This window comes from Megalobrama amblycephala, linkage group LG19, assembly GCF_018812025.1.
Source record: "Megalobrama amblycephala isolate DHTTF-2021 linkage group LG19, ASM1881202v1, whole genome shotgun sequence".
Taxonomy (NCBI): Eukaryota; Metazoa; Chordata; class Actinopteri; order Cypriniformes; family Xenocyprididae; genus Megalobrama; species Megalobrama amblycephala.
This window is the reverse complement of record NC_063062.1, coordinates 35,915,633-35,938,565: the sequence shown is the minus strand read 5'-3', so window position 1 is coordinate 35,938,565 and position 22,933 is coordinate 35,915,633. Positions and strand designations below refer to the sequence as shown.

The following is a 22,933-nucleotide window of genomic DNA, read 5'->3' as shown; positions in this document are numbered from 1 at the left end:
GGTCACAATTACTTTTTTTTATATACATATATATTTCATGGTGGAAATAAGCTTCCATAATTTCATGACTTAGTATGTCATAATTTTGACTTTTTATCTCATATTTGTCAAAATTATGACATACTAAGTCATAATTATCACTTTTTATCATGACTATTTTTTGTCAATCTTGACTATAATTTTGACATTTATCTCAATATTATAACTATACATATCTCATAATTTTGACTTTAAGTTTTGACTTTATCTCATAATTGTTATAATTTACCTTTTTATCTCATAACTATGACTTAGTATCTCATAATGTCAACATTTTATGTCATAATTATAAACGTTTTATCTTATAATTATCATTTACCAAAGCATGATTTTTTTTTTTTCTAATGTGGCAGAAATGGACTTCAGTACTAACTTAACTAAATGTTTCAGTAATTATGACTTAATGAAAAATGACTGACTTTAACACTTTCACTTTTTATGAACTTGTATAGATTATGTATGCATTTGGATTAATAATACAGTTGAAAAATGTATCATATCATGAAGGGAAGATTATATTTGACTAAAGCAAAAAAAAAAAAAAAAAAAAAACTTCAGCATAATACAATTGTCTTTAAATCATGATAAAGAAAAATGTCTAATTAACAGAATAAATTCTTAAGGCTTAATTTTCCTCATTAAGCAGTCTGGCACAATCATTTATTATTTATTAGAAAAATTGTCTCTTAACATTTGAAAAACTTTGTTCATGTGATGCAACCAATAAGACTCTGAATATATTAGATCATTTGAGCATTAAGGCAAGATTAGTTCAAGTTGTACAATATAAAAGGTCATGTGACGTGACTCCCCAAAATCTTAATGATATTTATGAATTAATAATTTCTGTAAAAATACTTCTTTTACACCTTGAAAAAATCTATTTTGAACAATGATTAAGATGTGTACACACAAGGTGTAAGGAGAATATTACTTTTTACTTGATGTTTACACTGCTGCATGAGATTTTTTTAGAGGCACTAACTGAAACGTTAAATTACAAAGACAACTTTTTTCTATACAACTCAGTGTGAATACTTAATATTACACTGACTGCAAATTTTACAGTTTGAGATGTCGGATGATCTGTGGTTCTCAGCCTGGTACTGTACGGTACGCTTTGGGCAAGAGATGCTCGCATTGGGTTTGCCGCTGCAATGTCTTGCATTGCAGCCTGTGAATATTTCATCAGCCTCTCCTCTAAAAATAAGAGGGTGAATAATTTTTTTATTTTTTTATTTATTTATTTTTTGGATGGGATTGTTCATGACTCCGCCTCCTCCTCATGAGTAGCTGCAGTTCTCTTATTCAGACATATGTTATGACTCTGTCTTCTCTGTGTCAGCTTTATCTATCCCTCCCTCTCTCCATTCCTCCCACATTCTCCCTCACTACATACTTAGGTTTCTGACTCACATGTCTTGGCCAGGCTGCTTTTGATGCAGAAAAAGTCTCCCTGGAGGCAGTTGCTAAGCAACTGGCTACTGTTGGATTATGGGTTAAGTCAGAAGCAAGAAAACGCAACCATGAGAGATGATGTGCATGTGTGTGAACGTGTGTAAGGCTGAGTCAGGCCATCACAACATGCCTGTGTGATCGTGCACCCCAAACATGGATAGAAGCTAATTTAGCCGAATAAAGCTGCAAAAATCTCCCTCCTCTTTTGACAATGTGTAAATATTATTGCCTTTTAAAATGGGTCACCATCTAGCTGAAAAGTATATGAGATATTTTGAGTTTTTGAGCCAAAGGACCTGAAGAATCTCACTATTTTCACCATGAATGTCCTTAGGAGTTCATACAGGCATTATATTCTTCTTAATAAGAAAAATCTGTGAGTATTTTTAGTTGTATTTCAGTCTGAAATCACATTCAAGTGTTATATATTTCTCTGTTCTGTGTGCATGAGTGATTTTGTAGCCACTGATGAATGAACTCAGTCTGTTACTGTCCTTCGCTCTGGGAGCTTCCATGTGGACCGAGGCAGGAGGAGGAGAGAGCGAGGAAGAGGAGGATACAGACAGCAACACCAAGGAGACCAGGAGTGCGGGAGGAGGGAAAGTAACTGATGGAGAGAAAGCAAGAGAGAGAGAGAGATGGAGTGAGCGGCTCTGAGCAACACTGAGAGCTCAGGAGGGAGGGAAGATGCCAGACAAAATATATGAAGTCGGGAAGAAAATACCTGAACGCAATTAAAAATGGGACTGAAGAGATTCTGAAACCAAGTGAGTCTGAAACAGGAGACATTGAAGACTAATTCAGGAAGTCTTCCGGACGTTGATTGTGAATACTGTGATTCCCTTGGACGATTTGTCAGATGGGATTTCAATATTTAAAGCCGGAGCAAAATGGTACTCTCTCCTCCCATCGTCCTTCCTGCTCTCTTCTGAAACTAACTGCATGGCTTTTTGGCCCCTGACCTTTGAACTTGTCCTGTTCTTCCTTTTACTTGATTTGCTTTCCAGTTGAAAGAGGACCGGTCTTCCATTCTTGGACCAGGACGTCCAGTTAGCCTTTGCAATACAGACGACGTCTACGTAACTCTTTGAGACAGACTCTGAAACTGATTTTCACAGGGAACTTGCATTGGACATGCAGCTGGACAACACTTCCATCGGCAGACGAGGACAGCAGGACCGTCAAACTCAGTTGCAGTAAAAGATTAATGAACCTAGGCATGTTTCATGTTCACTCTATTCACAGCAAAAATAACACCACCGTCAACCAGATTCATCACTCGGCACTTCCAACAAGCTTGTAGTGATTGTTTCTAGAAACAATCTGAGCTTCAGTCTGAACGCTGAGGGACTGTTTAAGAACCAGAGGGAGGAAATAAGAGTGACAGAACTGGACCAGACGGAAGAAAGGAGCAGGAGCGGGGCCGTGTGGGGCTTCCACAAGTTCTTTCAGGTCCTGCAGGCATGGATGCAACACTGGAATAGAAAACAGGACGGGAAGTTTCTGCTTTCCCACTGGTACAATGTGTGGTGAGTAATGAGCTTCACAAGACATTTCAGGATCTTAAAGGGATAGTTCGCGCAAGAATTCAAAGAATTAACTCTCCCTTATATCGTTCCAAACCTATTCAATATATACAAAACATATACAAAAATATTCTTTAAAATATCTTCTTTTGTGTTATTTGTAAGAACAAAATAGTACAGTTTTGACGTGAGAAAGAGTAAAGGACAGAATTTTTTTTTATTTTTGCACGAACTGTCCTTTTAATTAATAATATTAATTTCTTGAGGTCGTGGGGTCAGGGGTTGAGCAGTGGTCACTGAGCTTTGGTGATTGATTTAGTGCTGTGAGAAATACAAAAGATTGTTTTGATCATTAAATCTGTCTCCATAGAATGGGAATTTTATTATGGGATGTAGTGTTTCTTTAGAAGTTATAAGGCTTAAAAATGACATGTTGCTCTGCTTCTTGCATTACTTCTGAATGGATTTTATTTTTTATTTATTTATTTTTGGTCTACACCTCATATGTGTGGATCCAGGACTGAAGTTAAAGGGTTAGTTCACCCAAAAATGAAAATTCTGTCATTTATTACTCACCCTCATGTCATTTCAAACCCGTAAGACTTTTGTTTGTTCATCTTCGGAACACAAATGAAGTCTGAGAGCTTTCTGTTCCTCCATTGATAGTTTACGCAACTACCATTTTCAAGCCCCAGAAAGGCAGTAAAGACATCATTAAAGTACTCCATGTGACTCCAGTGGTTTAATCTCAATTTTACAAAGCGACATGAATGCTTTGGTTGTGCAAAAAAATAAATAAATAAATAAAAAATCAAATGTACCACTTTATTTAGAAAATATTAATCTCAGATTTGCGTTTATGCTACAACGTCTGCTCTCGCATCAACACAACGCATGCATCGTGATGCTCTTGTGAATGCATGTTTTTTGCACAAACAAAGCACTCGAGTCACTTCATAAAATTGAGGTTAAACCATTGGAGTCATATGGAGTACTTTAATGATGTCTTTACTCCCTTTCTGGGGCATTCTGGAGTGGTAGTTGCATTAGTTCTCTATGGAGGGACAGAAACCTCACAGATTTCATTAAAAATATCTTAATTTATGTTCTGAAGATGAGCAAAAGTCTGAAGGGCCTGTTCACACCGGGACGAATATCGCACGCGATTTTCGCCGACGTTTAACGCCTCGTGACTAAACAACGGGCGCCAATGTGAGTGTGCACACCGACGCGAAAAACGCGAGGCGTAAAAGCATTATTTTTTAAAAAACGCATCGGGTTCATTTTTTTGGTTTGACGCGCCGCGTTAAAAACTGGCCGACCAATGAGAGTGGCGCTTTTGTTCACGTGCCTGGAGCTGCTGAAGTTACAGTAAAACACGACTTGGTGGCGCTCAAGCACAAAACAGTCTTGCCGAGCACACAAGACGACGAAGAGAAAGTAAGAAGACGAGGAAGACCCCTATAAGCAGCCATATCACCCTGTAGCCCAAGACTGGTTGCCCACTGAAGCTAAGCAGGGCTGAGCCTGGTTAGTACCTGGATGGGAGACCTCCTGGGAAAACTAGGTTGCTGCTGGAAGAGGTGTTAGTGAGGCCAGCAGGGGGTGCTCACCCTGTGGTCTGTGTGGGTCCTAACACCCCAGTATAGTGATGGGGACACTATACTGACAAAAAGCACCGTCCTTCGGATGAGACGTTAAACCGAGGTCCTGACTCTCTGTGGTCATTAAAAATCCCAGGATGTCCTTCGAAAAGAGTAGGGGTGTAACCCCGACATCCTGGCCAAACTTGCCCATTGGCCTCTGTCCATCATGGCCTCCTAATCATCCCTATACACTGATTGGCTTCATCACTCTGTCTCCTCTCTACCAATAAGCTGGTGTGTGGTGGGCGTACTGGCACAATATGGCTGCCGTCGCATCATCCAGGTGGATGCTGCACATTGGTGGTGGTTGAGGAGATTCCCCCTTCAATATGTAAAGCGCTTTGAGTGCCCAGAAAAGCGCTATATAAATGTAAGGATTATTATTTATTATTATTATTATTATAAACTATCCCTGCGTCTCAAACAGCTCCCTAGCTTCCTAGGTCGTGTATCAGTATACCATTCAAATGAATGTGGCCGACTCTCTCAAAGTCTCTTTTTAAAACTATTCACTCCTGTTCTGTTACTGCTATTAAACATTGATCATTATTAAACTGTGTAAAGATTTAAGAATTGTACTGTAATTTTCCTAATTCTTTATTTTTGATGATAGTTGTGCAGGGACAAAATCATCAACCTATAGGCTCAATGGAAAAACGTGCCTCTGGTGACATTTCTGCAAAATGACATTACATTGCTTCTTGCACTTTTCACAACACTTTCAAAGTGAAATGTCCAAGTTCAGATGAACATGAGTCTGGGAATGTTTTATTACGCTGTTTGTTGAAGGCTCTGTATCGTGGCAGTTTGGAAATGAAATGTCCGGTGAGTTAATGCTCGGTCAACAGTGTTATAAAAAAGAAACTTGAGATAAAAGCATTTGCTGAAGCAGCCATACAATTTTAGATGCATCTACACTCCTGGGCAAAAAAAAAAAAAAAAGCAGCTTTTAATTGTCTTAGACACAAATTATTGGTCAGGAAATTAGCCAAATTTAAGCAAACTGCTGTCTCAGAAAAACATCAAAGACAGATTGAAGTTTTTGGCAGAATATGGGAAGTTGTGTGTGGAGACTCAATGAGACATGAGTTGCATGGTGATGCTCCAGAGCTGTGTCTTCAAAAATCTGCTGAGAAATATAATGATAAATGCATCTCTACCACAGTGAAGCATGGAGGAAGGGGAAACTTTTCAGCTGTTGGCATTGGTGAGCTTCTTCACTGTGAAAAGTAATTTAATACTGGACTACAGGAGAATATCCCCTTCCCACAATTTACAGGTTGTTACGTAAAGAGAAATGATTAGATGTTATTTTGCAACCAGACAATGCTCCTGCACACACTGCTGCAAAGACAACCAAAAAGTGGCTTGAAAACGGATCCATCATGTTTTGGTCTGGTCAGTCCAGATTTAAACCCTATAGTGAATATTTGGTCTCACATTAACTGGGAGACATTTTTCAATTATCCATGAACAGTTTCAAGCTGTTAACTTTGAGTTGAACAACACTGACTAGTATTTGTGCAATTCTTGCTAATTTCCTGATCAGTTATTTGTGATTAAAATGGGTAAGACTATTAAAAAAAAAACACTAAAAATGTTGCAGTTTTTTGAGTGCACTGCTGTATCAGCTGAGCTACCGAGCAAGTTTACTATGTCAGAAAAGCCAAACATATGGAGCTGGTTATGTGAGGGAAACATCAAAATGTAATCGCTAATATATAAAATGCAATAGCGAATATAATCTTTTCACAAAAATAACCTCTTTGGCTCGAGGGTAGGCCGATGTGCAGGCAGCCGACAGCACGCAACCTTGTCATACGCCAGTTTTGAATGTGAAGATATTCGTTACCCCTTCTTCCATCCGTACGCAGCAGCAAGAGGCTTGGTCGATCACCACTCCATCGACCGCCTACACATCGGCCATCTCTGGACAGGTGGCAACCTCCTCCTTGCCAATCTCAACTTCGCCGATGATATCATTGTTTTCGGCTCGACCCAAGTTGCCAAACGAGATCTCACTATGGCCCTAGAAAATTAAAGGGCCAGCGCCAAACTCCGAAGACTAAAGTCATTTGCATTAGTAATGCAAACTCGAGAGTCCTGATTACCATCGGTGGACTACAGGTGGAGAAAGTGCCTAACTTCACTTATCTTGGCAGCATCATCTCTTCGGACTGGGATGCAATGTGAGGTATTGCTTGCCGCATCAGCAAGGCATTTGCCAAAGACTTGGTCCAATCTGGAATTCTCCCTCCCACTCCTGGCCACGATTGTTGTGCTGACGGTGACCTACACGTGCGAAACCTGGAAGATGACGGAAACTATCACTCAAAAGTTGGATGTTTTCCATCTCTGATGTCTCTGACACATTCTCAAGATCATTTACCGGGACCATGTTACGAATGTGGAAGTATACCGTCGTGCTGGTGCACTGCCCCTCTCCATGACCGTCACCAGACTCCGTTTTCATTTCGCCGGACAAATCTTATGCCTCCCCGACCAGTGACTAACCAAGGCGCAGATGCTCTGGCGGCCTGCACGAGGCAAACTAAAACAAGGACGACCGGAAATCACCTGGTGAATGACTTTTATTGACGACTTGCTAGCTCTCAACCTTCCATGTGATGAGGCTGAAGTCGCCGCCGAACTGGAAGGGCTATATTGGTGCCGTGACCCGGAAGGGAGCGAGGTTTAGGGGGGTGAATGTAAGAGACATAGGCTAGTAAGAGCTGTGCATGTAAACCTCCCTCCTCTGATCTCAAGAAATGCTCTAGCGACTGAGCTAGAGGTTGCAGCCTCCTTGTTAGAGCATCCGACTCACATGCGGATGGACCCGGGTTCGCGTCCCGCTTGGAGCGGGCAGGTGCTAACTGGAGGGGCTACACATGCACAGGTGGAATTAAGGTTAAGGTTATGGCTAACATGCTAGTCAAATAAAATGCCTATAGTCACAACTGAGTTGTGACTGAAACTAAAACAAAGACAGCTGAATAAGAGGTTTAGAGTTACTGTCCATGAAAATGTTTCTTCTCTTCTAAAGGTTACAGTCTAAACATAAACAACATTAACCCAAAACCACAGGAATACTGTATGTGAATTGGCACAGTTGAAAATGACTCTAGATGTCATCTTTAACAGAAAGCCCACAAAACTGTGAAGAACTAAAGTTAAAATATGAAACACACCAATAAAATTTAAACTACTAAAAAGAATTAAGTGCCACATCTTAAATGCATGTTAACAAAAAGACAAATTAGTCCAGAAAGATAATTGAATATGGTCATACAAAATTATATGCAAGCTATACTAACGTTACATTGTTGTTCTCAGGAAAAATAAATAATAAAAAAGGATATTAATTTGTAGAAGAAGTCAATCCAAAAGTATTCACTGTACCATAGCAGTGTGAATCATCATCTGTGTGTGTGGGTGTACCGCTGAGATACAGGGACAGAGAGAGAGAAATGTGTTTGTGAAGCATGTGAGTAAGCGGTCTTCAAATTATGGACACATTAGTGAATGTGTTCATGACACTCACATTAACACATGCTTTCAATTGCCTTCTGACAAATACAAGAGGCTCTTCTCTAGCTAAAAGTGAGAAAAGGTTTAAACTTGTGTCAATCAGACTGTTTTCTATAGGGATTCTCATCGTGAAATTCTCTCACTTTCTGCAAGCCTGAAGGTCTTCAGCATGGACTCGGTTCAGTGACCCATAGTGATCTCATTATTTCCTGTTACGCAATCACCCAAAACTCAGTGTTCGTCATTCCCATGCAGTGGGTGGATTTCAGATCACATCTATGTCTGTCTCTCTGTGTGCTGCCATCTCTTTTCTTTCTTTACTTCCTCATAATCATTACTCTCATTGTCTTCCACTCCTAAATCTCCTTTTTTTTTTTTTTTTTTTTTTTTTTTGCATTCCTTTTTTCCCTCGGAATAATTCTAATTATCTAGAAGCAAACATTTTTCCTAGAGCATTTTTTGCACACATGCGCTGGTCTGTCCCAGGAATGCAAAATGTAAAATGCATATGGGCCTAATGCATATTTATATGCTCAGAAAAAACCTCGTTCTAATGTTGATGAATCTTGATTACAGTAAATGAGCGTGTGCATACAGCTAGAAGTTTGCATAAAGCATGCCTAAATCATGACCATATAAGGGCTTTCTGTATAACTGCATCTCTCTGTCCTCTTCATATGTCATTTTTATTTAATTTATAGTTACTCAGAAATAATCCATATTTTGTAGAGTCACTGAGTTATTCTATTTCTAATAATATCAATTTTTAAAAATTGGCTTAACAAATTACTTGTTTCAAAAGCCTCCATCACAGGACTGATGGAGGACGTTAGAGACATTTGTGTTTCATATTTGGATGGTAATTGTTTCTGATGGGGCATAAGGTATTTTCAACATTTACAGGGGCTAGTCTGTGATTTTATTGCTGTCTGAATCCAGAATGTCAGTGTTTTTCTCTCACCACCCATGTAAAAATCCCCGCCCGAATTATCTACTGTTTTTGACAAACACCAAGGTCGTGTGGTAATTTAACTCCTGTCTGAATTCACATCAAGTTTATAAGAGATCAATTCAAAATTAATTGTTTATAGGATTAGTTTACTTTAAAATGAAAATTAACCCAAGCTTTACTCACCCTCAACCATCCTAGGTGAATATGACTTTCTTCTTTCTGATGAACACAATCGGAGTTATATTAATAAAATATCCTGACGCATCCCGACTTGACTAAATATATAACTGGGATATAACTCCTATTGTATTCGTCTGAAAGAAGAAAGTCATATACACCTAGGATGGATAGAGAGTGAGTAAAGCTTGGGATAATTTTAATTTTAAAGTGAACTAATCCTTTAAATCCTTTTTGACCATGCGCAGTGGAGAACCATACGATAACTGGAAAACATTTACGAAGAAATTTTTTTTTTATTAGCAAAATATTTAATCCCCGCTCATCCTAGCAAGTGGGAGCTGTTAAAAACAAAAAGGAGAATGAGAAAAAAGCTTGTGACAGCAACAGGTATGCAATACAATTCTATGTAAATTAAAAATATTAAATGTTGCATTAAAAATGACACATCATTTCAACTAAAAAAAAACATTTAAACTATACACTCAAAAAAATGAATTGTTGGATTTACTTAAAAAATAAGTGTCAAGTGGTTCCACGCAACAATATTGAGTAATTTGTACAAAAAACTATTTAGTTGAATGAACAAAAGAAATTTAAGTAAGGCTGACAAAATTTCTTTGAGTAAATACAAATCATTTGAATGTCACTGTTACATAATATTTATATGTGCAGTTTACTTAATAATGTTATGTTGATTACGTAAGGTGAACACATTTTTTTTTTTTGAATAATCATTTAAATAAAAAGGATACAACATACCAGAATGCAGCCCCTCACCCCAAAATGCACTCAAAAAATAACTAATTGAACAAACTCAATTGAATTGAGAGCAGGAACTTCATCCTATAAGCATGCGTATATGAATGCGCACAGCCTAAACACAGGCGACACTCTTCTGCATGATGGTAACCACAAAATTCAAAAACATTACAGAAACTACTCTAAATGTCCAACATAACTGAACATTAAACACTAACATAAACTAACAACATCTTTCCCTTTACTGAAAAACACATAAAATTTACTCTCCTAATGCAGTCCCTTGCAAAGCATGCTGGGAACTACGGATCCAGTGCACGGTTAGTTATGTCAACAATAATATGTGCGTTTCACAAAGCAATGTTAAGTTGACTGAACAAACACTTACTAAGTAAAGCTGACAATCACGTGACTGACCACGTGAGCAGTGCGTTCCCAGGTTCGTAGGATCACAAAACTCACTCCTCCACCATGAATAAATCGCCATCCGAATGCATGAGTATTATCACTGAGCTGCCATTCAAATGTATTTTTACAGACGTCCACAAGAGAAACAATTACCTTTCGAATAAGGCTTAGGTGATTCAAAACTTTTAATGACTTTCTGTGAAGGTGTTACTGAATTGTGCGAGGAAAGTGAACTTTGTTGAGGTGAGCCCAACCTGGTTTTGAGACAGCAGTATTTAGGGATATCTAGACCTGGAATGTCCCCAACTTGCTGGTCAGAGGGAGCAGACTGGCTCGGTCACTTTGAAGGCAGACAGAACTGGGCCATAGACAGTCCATTAGGGAGAAGGCTTTGCTATTTTGGGTCTTTCGGCTTAAGAGGTCTCCATGTCAGACTGTTGTTGGGACTCACGAACATAAAACCAAATGACTAAAATCTATAATGCAAATATTGAGCATGCTGTACAAGAATCTTTTTATCTGAAAAGTTTGAGAGCTGGTCATTTCTCATCCTGCTCTTCCTGCGACTTTATCTTCATGCCAAGCTATTTTTGTCTGCAATTGATGTCTGGGCACCGACAGTAACCCGGGATTATGTATGGCACTAAATGAATGAGAATAAGGGCACATATCCAGTGAAGCTGAAGTCTATTAATTACTTTGATTTATGTGCCAATTAGTGCCTCTGGAAGCTTGGCACCACTTTAGACTTCCTGATTATTAGTGACATGGAGCTGTCTGATTGTTCGCCATTCACAATAGATAGATACGTTTTTATACAGTCATTAAGGGACTGTGGATAATTCAGATTGTATGAGGAAGTAATTGCTAATTTTTTACTTCCTGAAAAATGTTTTATATCGCCTGAGGACACTTAGTAGCGTGATCCATGCTTCAGAAGAATCACATGCTATGGAAATCGGAATCAGACTCAAAATTTTACACAGATTTGTATGTTTAAGGGGATCTATTTTAATGTTTTTTCATAGCCATTTTCCACCATCTCTCTGCATGTTTATTTAGCCTGTTGTGGCTTCTATTACTTATGTAAACACATAATTTGCACGTCAGAAGAATAATCGTGTTTACTGACTGGCTGCTTGGTTGTTGGGTCTAATATAGTTTGCAATGCAATCTTTGAATAACAACCACGGCCTCTTAAACTGTGACAGGTTCACAAAACAATCTGCACAGAAATGTGCTGCACAAACCGTTAAGATCAAAAATAAACCTCAGACACTACTTGATTCTTCAGAATGAGTCACTTCTGAGTTTTGTTAAATATCTTTTTGGGGCGGGTAGAAGGTTTGGAGCGACGAAAAAAACAACAACTCTAAACTAAACTAAACTAAACTAAATAAAAGGTAAAAGCGTAAACATGTTTAAATATTAACTGTTAGATGGACAGTACTGGATTCAGATTATAGAGGAGTTTTGAATGCATTTCTATTTTAAGTGCTCTTACCTGTTATTTACCTTGTCTTATGTAATACACTTTAAGGAAAAAGCGACTTTTAAGGGGTAACAGCTTATCTGGGGCAGAACTGTCCAATGTTGCACCACTTTGTCATAATCATAGCAGAAATAAGGGTGGAAATATAATATAACCTTACAGTATATGGGGGTTAGTGTTGAAGCTCTTGTGGATTATTACACACAGGTCAATGTGAGCCATTACTGTACAGACACTCCATCAGGACTGTTAAGAAAGAAAAGACCAGGTGCGAACCCAGAGACTCATATCAGCACCGAGCACACAGCTTTAGCTGCAGAAACCCATCAGCTCTTACAGAGACCTGAGGGACATGAGAACCCAGTAAAATCAGTGCTTTAGAGAAGTGGCTGTCAAAGTGTAGCATGGAAGACTTGCATACTTCTCCATCATCCTCTCATCTTTCATCTATCATCAATGTCAGTATTTTGCGGTTAAAAATGCAAGCTGCAGGTCAGTGGAACGCAAGGTCTAGAGATGCATTTTTTTAAGTTTAACTTTTACTTTTACTTTGTGTTTTTAAAACTTTTTTTAATATTCTGGTAATGTTTTCAGCTGCAAGATTTATTTTTGTTCCCAGAATGTTCTGCTAAAAGGTAGGATAATGTTCTCTACAAACATTCTAAAAATGTTTAGTGGTAACATTGTTAGAAACATTATCCCCTACATTCTTAAAAAGTTTTTAGCAGGAAGCTTCCCTTTGGGCATTGAATGTGGACTCAAATGTTGTTCAGATGTCAAATTTTGGTTGAAAGTGAAAACCCAACCTTTGTTTGACGTCAAGCTCCAACGTCATTATATAACTCCAAAAACACCATTATCAACTTCACTTATTATAAACCAGACTGATTTTATTTCTGTCATATGTGTACAAAAGTTCTTAATTAACAGTGGTTTAGATGTTGATGTTTTATTAAAAATAATACTTTGGTTTGATGGTTTAATACTCAGTGTTTGCTTAAGTTGGGCAGTCTGTCTCTTGACTTTCAATGTTAGTTTTTCTCTGGCTGCTGTAACTGTGTTTCTTATGGAAAGAACAGCAAGAGAAAATGTGATCAGATGATGTTGGCTACTTGATGACGGGGACCCCCACCACTGCACATTTTGCACGTCTTCCTCATCTAACACACCTGATTCAAGTCATCAGCAAATTAATAGAGATTGCAAGAGTTGAATTGGGTGTGTCTGATGAGGGAGACATACAAAATGTGCAGTGGTGAGGGATCTCCAGGACAGGGTTGAGAACCACTGGTCTAATCAACTGATCTCATCCAGAGTCTAAATTTTGGTCGAAAATAAAAATCAGGTTGACGTCTAAACCCAACATTTGTTTGACGTCAGGCTCCAACATCATTAAACAACTCCAAAAACGGCATTACCAGCTTCCCTTTTTACAAACTAGACTGATTTTCTGTCATATGTGTATAAAAGTTATTATTGAGATTAAAAGGTTTAGATGTTGATGTCTATTTGAAGTAGTAGTTCAGTTTGATGTCGCCATTACGGTGATCAGTGTTTACTTTAGTTGGACAGTTTGACTCTTAAAGGATTATTCCACTTTTAAATAAAATGTTCCTGATAATTTACTCAGCCCCATGTCATCCAAGATGTCTTTCTTTCTTCAGTCGAAAAGAAATGAAGGTTTTTGATGAAAACATTCCAGGATTATTCTCCTTATAGTGGACTTCAATGGCCTCCAGATGGTTGAAGGTCAAAATTACAGTTTCAGTGCAGCTTCGAAGGGCCTTAAACAATACCAGACTAGGAATAAGGGTCTTATCTAGTGAAACGATCAGTCATTTTCAAACAAAATACAACTGTATATGCTTAATAAACACAAATGATCACCTTGCACGTGCTTCCGCTTTCTGCGTTCCTCAAAAAGCTTACGCTGTATGTCCTACGCCTTCCCTATTCAACTTACGGAAAAAACAAAACTGGCGCCGCGTTTGTTCCGTAAACTGAGTGGTCTGATTATCTGATTTCATCCTAGTCTAATCTATGGTATTAATTTCACATTATTTCTTAAAGCAACTCTGTGGTTCTACTGTATTAGCATTGTTTTAATCAGATAATCTGTAGAATTTTAAAAACACATTACATTTTGAAATACTGAACCACTTAAATACAGACATCAAGAATCAACATATGAATCACAACAATGGTGATATTCTTCATGCTGGGATTCTTTTGCTTCATGCTGGGATTCTGTTACTTGACAGTTACAGCAGCCAAAGAAAAACTAACATTATAAAGTCAAGAGTCAAACTGCCCAACTAAAGCAAACACTGATCACCATAATGGTGACATCAAACTGAACTATTACTTTCAAACAGACATCTAAACCTCTTTTTATCTCAATAAGAACTCTTATACACATATGACAGAAAATCAATCTGGTTTGTAATAAGTGAAGCTGGTAATGCAGTTTTTGGAGTTTTTTAATGATGATAGGGCTTGATGTCAAAGAAATGTTGGGTTTAAACGTCAACCAAAATTTGACGTCTGAGCGACGAGTCCACATAAAGTGCCTGATGGGAAACCCCCTGCTAAAAACTTGATAGGGTAGATAATGTTCTAACAATGAAAACAGTTTTGAAAGCAAACTGAAAACATTACCAGAACATTCTTCTTACTAGCTGGATTGCCATGTGTGAGACGTTGCAAAAGACGCAAGCACAGAGGTCAAACATATCCATCTAACACGTGTTTACATTGAAAATCAATGGGAAATTAGTGCAGTGGAATGAAAAAAACATGTTTTGTGTGAACATTTCTTTGGAAATGACACCCTACTGCTCCTTTACTGTAAACTTTTCAAACGTCCAAACAAAGAAAAGAATAACATGCTGTCGTTTCCATTTTGTTTAACATGATTTATATGTTAGTGTATACATTAATGTTGGTAAGTGGGTTCTCATCATTACATGTATCTTTACATATTACATCTTATGTTCATGCCTATATAGGGTCTATATTTAACCACATTAAATATACACACAGGTTCTTTGAGATCCCTTATAATATTAATTTTGCAGAGTGGCTCTTGTAGTGTGGGCATGTCTGAAAGGTTATCACTAATGCATGCTTTGTGTACTGAGTTGAATATGTACCACTGGACTTCTCTATTCAGTATTCATTGTGAATTCAAACTGAGTTCTGGCCTGGTTTCTCACCCTCTCCGGACAGCACACTGATGCTCTCTGCAATTTTGTTTTGTATTCCTTTCACAATCTCTCACAGTACTGTGGCCTGATATGCTTTAGCTATGATTGATTGATGATGCCTTTTCAATATTCCAGCTGGAGATGTTGGAGTTTTTGCTATTACTATTAGGGTAGATTAGGACAGGCAATCCATACACAGATTAAATCAGTTTAGTGATGCTTCACTAGATCATCCATTGTGAAGGCCTCATCGACACGACAGCCAGTAGCACAGTTCCTCAACAGACCGTCCATACCGGCGTGATGAATACGATCCTCAACAGGATGGAACTGAAATAAATACTTTGATTGTTGCGATCCTATCAGATTTATGATAGCAACCTGATTGTAACAAAGCACTGTTCGCCAGAGGAGAACTGGCCCCCCGACTAAGCCTGGTTTCTCCCAAGGTTTTTTTTTTCTCCATTTTAACACCTATTTGCCACTTGTTTGCCACCTGATGTCACCTGATGGAGTTTGGGTTCCTTGCCGCTGTCGCCTTTGGCTTGCTTAGTTGGGGACACTTGACATTTGATATTCAATAGTATTCTTGACATTTATTCAACAGTGCTTCTGATCTGCCTGCATTGACACTATTATTTAAGAGCTGCTGTGCAGCCAAATTATGTACCAGCTATCAATGTAAAGCTGCTTTGACACAATCTGCATTGTAAAAAGCTCTATATAAATAAAGGTGACTTGACTTGACTTCTGAAAGAAGATGATGCTCTGAATTCAGCTTTTCATTGACTGAAAGTATTAAGGAAAGTTTATCAAGTTTTGAAGGTTTACAGTCAGATACAGATACAGTAGATAGAAAGACAGATAGATAGAAAGACAATATATAGATTCTTCATTTGGCATATGTAGCTGGCACTATGCAAAAAGTAGTGTAGTACAATCTCTTCATCCTGGCATCAAGCACTAGTGCTGCTTTTTTGTCTTGTACTAGTGTTATATTAATTTTAGAAGCTCTTTAGTACAATGGACAAAACAAGATGCTTGACTCATTGAGATCATCCGATGATGCTGATTTTTCTGACAGTGGTTTTAGGCTGTTGGGTTTGCACAGTGTGAGTCAACCCGACCCATCTTTCATTCGCCTAATCGTCCACCCCCACTTTTTTCATGCTCGCTTTTTCTCTGCTTTTTAAAAAATTGTGACTCAACGCAGCACTGGAGTTCTTCCAGTTTTCACATGGCTCACTGCCCTGACATACATGTTGTTGGACTGTGAACATGTTCCTCAACTGGGTGTACAATACCCAGTTGAGGAACAGGTTTATTATATATAGAGCTAGAACAACCTTATTATATAGAGAGCTACAAGGACTAAAAAAGAATATCTCTTATGTTGAGTTTGGTGGCATTTTAGGTTGCTTTTGCTACTACTACTACTATTGCCAAGGGATTTCAACATACCCCAAACTCTGAGTATTAAAACTTGTTATGAATATAATCTTCAAATCGTGCACCTTGTTGAGGTGGCCAGGTGTACTATTTTCACCTGAAAGATTATAAAAATTGCCTTGAGACCAGAATATAAGAGTTGTGGTTGGGCTCTTTTGGCTTGGCTAGTAAAAACCTCTTAGAAACCACACAGAAATGTCCCTGAAAATAGCCACAACACCATACAACACCATAGCAGTGTAGCAATTGATTTGGCATCACATAGTTTCTTGAAAGCATGAAAATGTTGAATTATAATGCCAATGCATTGCTAATGCAAATAAATATCTAGACTTTGACTGCTGTACAGATAAATAGTGTTTCTGAAGGTGTATGAATATGAAGGCTTTCTGTACAATTTTGAAATTAGGTTCATCGTCTGATTCCCTTATTGGTGGTTAATATTTCAACAAGTGTGTATTCATAATATAAATGATTTCATGAACCAAACATGAGGACTTGTGTATGCAGCCTCGTCTAAATTTCCTCTGGATTCCGAAGATTTGTTGTTTGCATTCAATGCTAAAGATACTCTTTCCCCTTTTGCCCTGTTTCTCTTTCGTTGTTTCTTTCACTCCCCCTCATTTCTAGAAGCCATTTGGCTGTTGCGCAGGGTTGTTGAATATCCCTCTGTGCCTGGCAAGGCGTTTGGGCCATGTGCAAGTGCCTCTCTGACTGGGCCTAGGGCAAGGAGGTGCCGCTTGTATTCCCCCCTAATTGGGTTGGAAATAATCCTGTTTCACCGCTGAATGGCTAAGCCACAGCAGAGTGGAGAGAGGGTGACAGCCTTGTCTCACAGGGTCTCATGGGTCCTTATGCTGCTGCAACAGCTGCTTGGCTCAGTGCTGTTGACCTCTAGCCATCTTCAGTGAGGAAAACAAGAAGTAAAAAACAGTTAACAAACACCTTGGAAGATCTTTGCCGGGCATATTTTCTGGAAGCCCTCAAAGCGTGTGCATCTGCTCAGTTCCTGTCCAACTGATTAGCCATTTAATGACAAGGTGGCAAAACTGTCCGCTCATGATTTGGCTGAACATGCATTATAAAACATTCACTTTGACATGTGGATCACATCAGATTAGAGGGGAAAAGTGCATTTGTGAAGCAAGACAGAAACTACAACCCAGAGATTTCTATTTTCAGAACGTCATATGGCTAAATGTAAAATGCTTCATATGATTTCAAAATTTGCTAGATTTCTCAACTCATGTATGCATATCTCTGTGTGAATATCTCGACGAATATCATAATGACTATTTAACATCTTACAATTGTTAAACATTACTGAATCAACCTAAAAAAATGAGGTTACACCAACAAAGCAGAATTTAAGGGTAAGATCAGGTAGAAATAGCTCTTTAAAGGATTAGTTCACTATCCCTAATTTCCTGATAATTTCCTCACCGCCATGTCATCCAAGATGTTCATGTCTTTCTTTCTTTAGTTGAAAAGAAATGAAGGTTTTTGAGGAAAACATTCCAGGATTTTTCTCCATATAGTGGACTTCACTAGGGTTCAACGGTTTGAAGGTCCAAATGTCAGTTTCAGTGCAGCTTCAAAGAGCTCTACATGATCCCAGACGAGGAATAAGAGTCTTATCTAGTGAAACGATTGTCTAAAAAATAAATAAATAAAAATGTATAACATTTTTAACCACAAATGCTAATCTTGCACTGCTGCGATGCACCTCACATTACTGTCACGCGTGATGAAGGCGAAAGTACAGTGCAAGTGTTTACAAAACAAACGTGCAAAGACGTGCAAGTCAAACAGCCTTTACAAAAAAAGGTAAAACAATGATGTTGGAGAAAATGAGATGTTTTTCACCCTACAGCGGTACTTCTGCCTACGTCACCCTAGATAAGACCCTTATTCCTCATCTGGGATCGTGTAGAGCTCTTTGAAGCTGCACTGAAACTGACATTTGGACCTTCAATCCATTGTTAAAGTCCACTACATGGAGAAAAATCCTGGAATGTTTTCCTCAAAAACCTTAATTTCTTTTCGAATGAAGATAGAAAGACATGAACATCTTGGGGGAGAGTAAATTATCAGGAAATTTGAATTCTGAAGTGAACTAATGCTTTAAGAAAATGTGAAAATCTCATTGTATTGTCTTACACATCTCCTCTTCAATCATGTCTCTGTCTATCTGCAGCAGGCGTGGCTCCCCCTGGAGGTGGGGATCAGTGATATTAAACATGCTCCCCCATGGCCATCATCACAGGTGTCGGGCCATCGCGGAGGAGCCAGAGAACGATCGAGAGGAAAGGATTCTGGCAATACTGGGGATTATCGGCACCGTGCTCAACCTGCTGGTAGTCATCTTCGTCTACATCTACACCACCTTTTAAGATCTCAAGCTACAGGATGCCCTCATCTGACGGCATGGCAATAAAGCGGAAAAGAACCGAGGCAGGAAAAGACTGGCATCATTTTTCTTCACCAAAAACCATCAAGCAGTGCCTGACCTTTTCAATCAATCTGGAAAATGCAAGCATTAAGTTCAAAGCTACACTGAGACCTTTTAGTTTCAGTTAGTCTAAAGATAGCTTACACGTCATTAATTATTTGTATATCTGTTCATTATTCACATGTTCATTTTGTACAGTCCTGATTATAATTGCATGTTCTCTGATTTGTTACGTACACTAAGTATTATATATGCTATTTCAGATGTGTGTGACTTTCACTTACAGCTGACCTGCGGATCCAGAGCAGAGCAACATTAAGGTCCAGATTTTGAGAGTCTAAAATCTGTTTTTGAACATGCAAAGAATTAGTTGTTTTTTTTATTGCATTGTCTCTATATAAAGCACAACAGAGCAGAATGCCACAACAATGTCTTGTTCTCAGGTGTTTAGCAAGTTAGTGGGAAAGTTTACTTGAAAAGTGAAGGCAGTCGGCCTCTTTGTTGCTGTCACGATCATATAATGAGACTGATCTCAACTGACACTTTCTACTCAATGTGCTTTTTGCAACTAAAAACTTCAACCTGATAAAAACAGTGTTGTGATAGTTTTGTACAACAAAAATGGCTTGACTGTCAGAGTAATATGAAATAAGAGAAAGATGGGGTTGGAAACATGCTTTTAAAACATCATAAAAAAAAGTTTTGACTGTTGAAATGAGCTTTTAGCTTCTTCCGCAATGTTTTGAAAGAAAATATTAAACTTTAATAAACCTAAGAAGAAGATGTATCCGATGTTTCTTATAATTAAAGGGACAGTTCACCCAGAAATGACAAATCTGTCATCGTATAACTTCCTCGAAGCACAAAAGGAGATATTAGGGAGAATGACAGACTCAGTCACTATTCACTTTCATTGTATGGACAAAAGATGCAGTGGAAATGAATTTTGTCTGACTTCCATTCAGGTTAATATCTACTTTTGTCTTCCACTGAAGAAAGAAAGTCATATGGGTTTCGATCAACATGAGGGTGAGTAAATGATGACAGAATTTTCACTTTGGGAAGAACCACACCTTTAAAATGACCGAAATCAAAATGAACAATTCCTTTTTTCCCCACTTTTTCCCCATACTATTATAGTTTTTATTAATATTTTGAATCAATTTTTATTTTTGTTTTCCAGGTTCAATTTAATTTAAAGTTTTAGAGGGTTTTTTTTTTTTATGTTTGTTTTAGTTATTTTAGTACATCAAGTTAAACTACATTAACCCTTGTGTCTTTATCAGTTTTGTTTTTTGTTTTTTGTTTTTGATAATTTTGCCTGTGTTAGTGCCAACTGCATACATTTTGGCACAGGTGTGTATTTTTATTGGAATTTTACTATTTCACCCCCATTTCCTTTAATAAATCTATTTTGCACCAGTAACTCAAAATAGTTCCTCTCAGGACCTGAAGGACAAACATGTCTCTATTGAAACCCATTAAAACTGCATTTTTTAATCCCAGGGCCATTTAACTATAAAATGATGTGATCTTTGTCAAAAGGCTTTCATTCTGTTGGCAAGGCTTCAAAAATGTAAATCTTTACGATTTTTTACCAGATGGTGCCATTTTCTCAGGTTTGGCATATAAAGCAAATACTCACTTTGTCTATTTTTTGCTTATTATAGAGCCAGTTTGATGAATTATGCAGCTATAATTGTGTGGGTGTGTTGTTATGGATGTCAGAGTGTGGTCTGTATGTGTGTAATAAAAAAATTGTGTGTGTGTGTGTGTGTGTGTGCTTGTAATATTTGAAAGAGAAAAAGTCTCTGCAAATCACAAATCCAATCACTGTGTGCACCAGTGGAGTTTGGTACTGCACCCAAACAAAATCTTACTGAAAGCTCATTTTTTGAGATATCAACCTAAAATTTGGAACACAACTTGTTTAGATTTATGGCAGAGTTATGTTATGATTTTCTAGCAGAGTTCAACATGTTTCATAAAATACATATTTTATATAAAATATTGTTCATTAATCATTTTCATAAACCTAATTTTTAGGTTTATGAAAATGACATAAAATGTTGAGAATTAAGTCATTAAATTATGAGAAAAAAGTTGTTAAATTACGAGGACAAATTCGTCAAATTACGAATTTGTTCTCATAATTTAACAAATTTTTTCTCGTAATTTAATGACTTTATTCTCGTAATTTAATGACTTTATTCTCAACATTTTATCTCGACTTTTTTCTTGAAATTTAATGAGTTTTTTCTTGTAATTTAATGACTTTATTCTCATAATTTAATGACTTTATTCTCAACATTTTATCTCGACTTTTTTCTCGAAATTTAACGAGTTCTTTCTCGTAATTTAACGAGTTTATTCTCAACATTTTATCTCGACTTTTTTCTCGAAATTTAACGAGTTCTTTCTCGTAATTTAACGAGTTTATTCTCAACATTTTATCTCGACTTTTTTCTTGAAATTTAACGACATTTTTCTCATAATTTAACAAATTTGTTCTCGTAATTTAACAACTTTTTTCTCGTAATTTAATGACTTTATTCTCAACATTTTATCTCGACTTTTTTCTAGAAATTTAACAACTTTTTTCTCGTAATTTAACGAGTTTATTCTCAACATTTTATCTCGTCTTTTTTCTAGAAATTTAACGAGTTCTTTCTCGTAATTTAACGAGTTTGTTCTCAACATTTTATCTCGACTTTTTTCTCGAAATTTAACGACATTTTTCTCATAATTTAACAAATTTGTTCTCGTAATTTAACAACTTTTTTCTCGTAATTTAATGACTTTATTCTCAACATTTTATCTCGACTTTTTTCTAGAAATTTAACAAGTTTTTTCTCATAATTTAACGAGTTTATTCTCAACATTTTATCTCGACTTTTTTCTAGAAATTTAACGAGTTTTTTCTCGAAATTTAACAACTTTAATCTCGAGATGGTTTTATTTTTTTATTATTGCTTGGCCCTAATCCTCTTCCGTAATAATAACCCTCCACAGTAGGGAAGAAAAGACTATTGCAATTCCTGTTTCAGGCTGGCTTTAAGGATTTACTTCAACAATACAATTTCTGTGTTCTGTGTTCATTAAAAAAAAAAAAAGAAAAAGAAAAAGAAATCTGGAAAACTCAAACTTGTAAACTCCATCTGAACCAACAGAGTGTTCATAAGGGATTTTTTTTCAGCAGTAACAAAAGCACTCAGCATAAATAATTCTCTGAATTAAGACCCCTGACATATTCTGCTGCTCTCTGATACCACAGAAAAAAAAAAATAAATACTGCATCACCAAGATTATGTCTGAAGGTATAAAAAGAGATTTCCCTGTCTCCCATTTGCTCATTTGGATGGGAAGATGATGCAGAGAAACGGCAGGAAAATTAGTGGAGGCAGAGAGTGAGTGAGCAGCTCCATTGGGAGTTGAACGCCTGCAGCGAACACATGCCATCTGCTCTCTTCATGGACAGTCAGTGGCATTTCGTGACATGCCTACGCCATGTCATCTTATAGTGAATGCAGGAGCCACAGTTATGTTATATCAGAGACGTTTCCTCCGAGGAGGCAAGGGAGGCAGTGCCTCCTCAAAAAACATTGAATAAGAAAATAATCCATATTACAAAAATAAAACCTATTATAATCAAATATTACAAAATGTAACATTAAAAAGTGTATAAATCTGTCATTTTTCTAAAGTAACACTGTCCAACAGCGACACCTGCTGGTATATGCTGCGCTCACACCATATCGTAATGACCGTAGTCTCAAGATGACAACACTTGATTCTATTCAGAGCTATTCACCTCCTTGGACTGGGAATTATTCGTTTC

General features: G+C 37.5%; 1 long non-coding RNA gene across 1 annotated transcript; it reads left to right on the top strand.

The window, feature by feature from the left end:
• The first annotated feature begins 1,989 nt into the window (after positions 1-1,989).
• Positions 1,990-20,862, top strand: LOC125254851. Its single transcript, XR_007181765.1, has 2 exons — positions 1,990-3,026; positions 18,841-20,862. It is a non-coding gene; the product is annotated as an uncharacterized LOC125254851 (long non-coding RNA).
• The last annotated feature ends 2,071 nt before the right edge of the window (positions 20,863-22,933 follow it).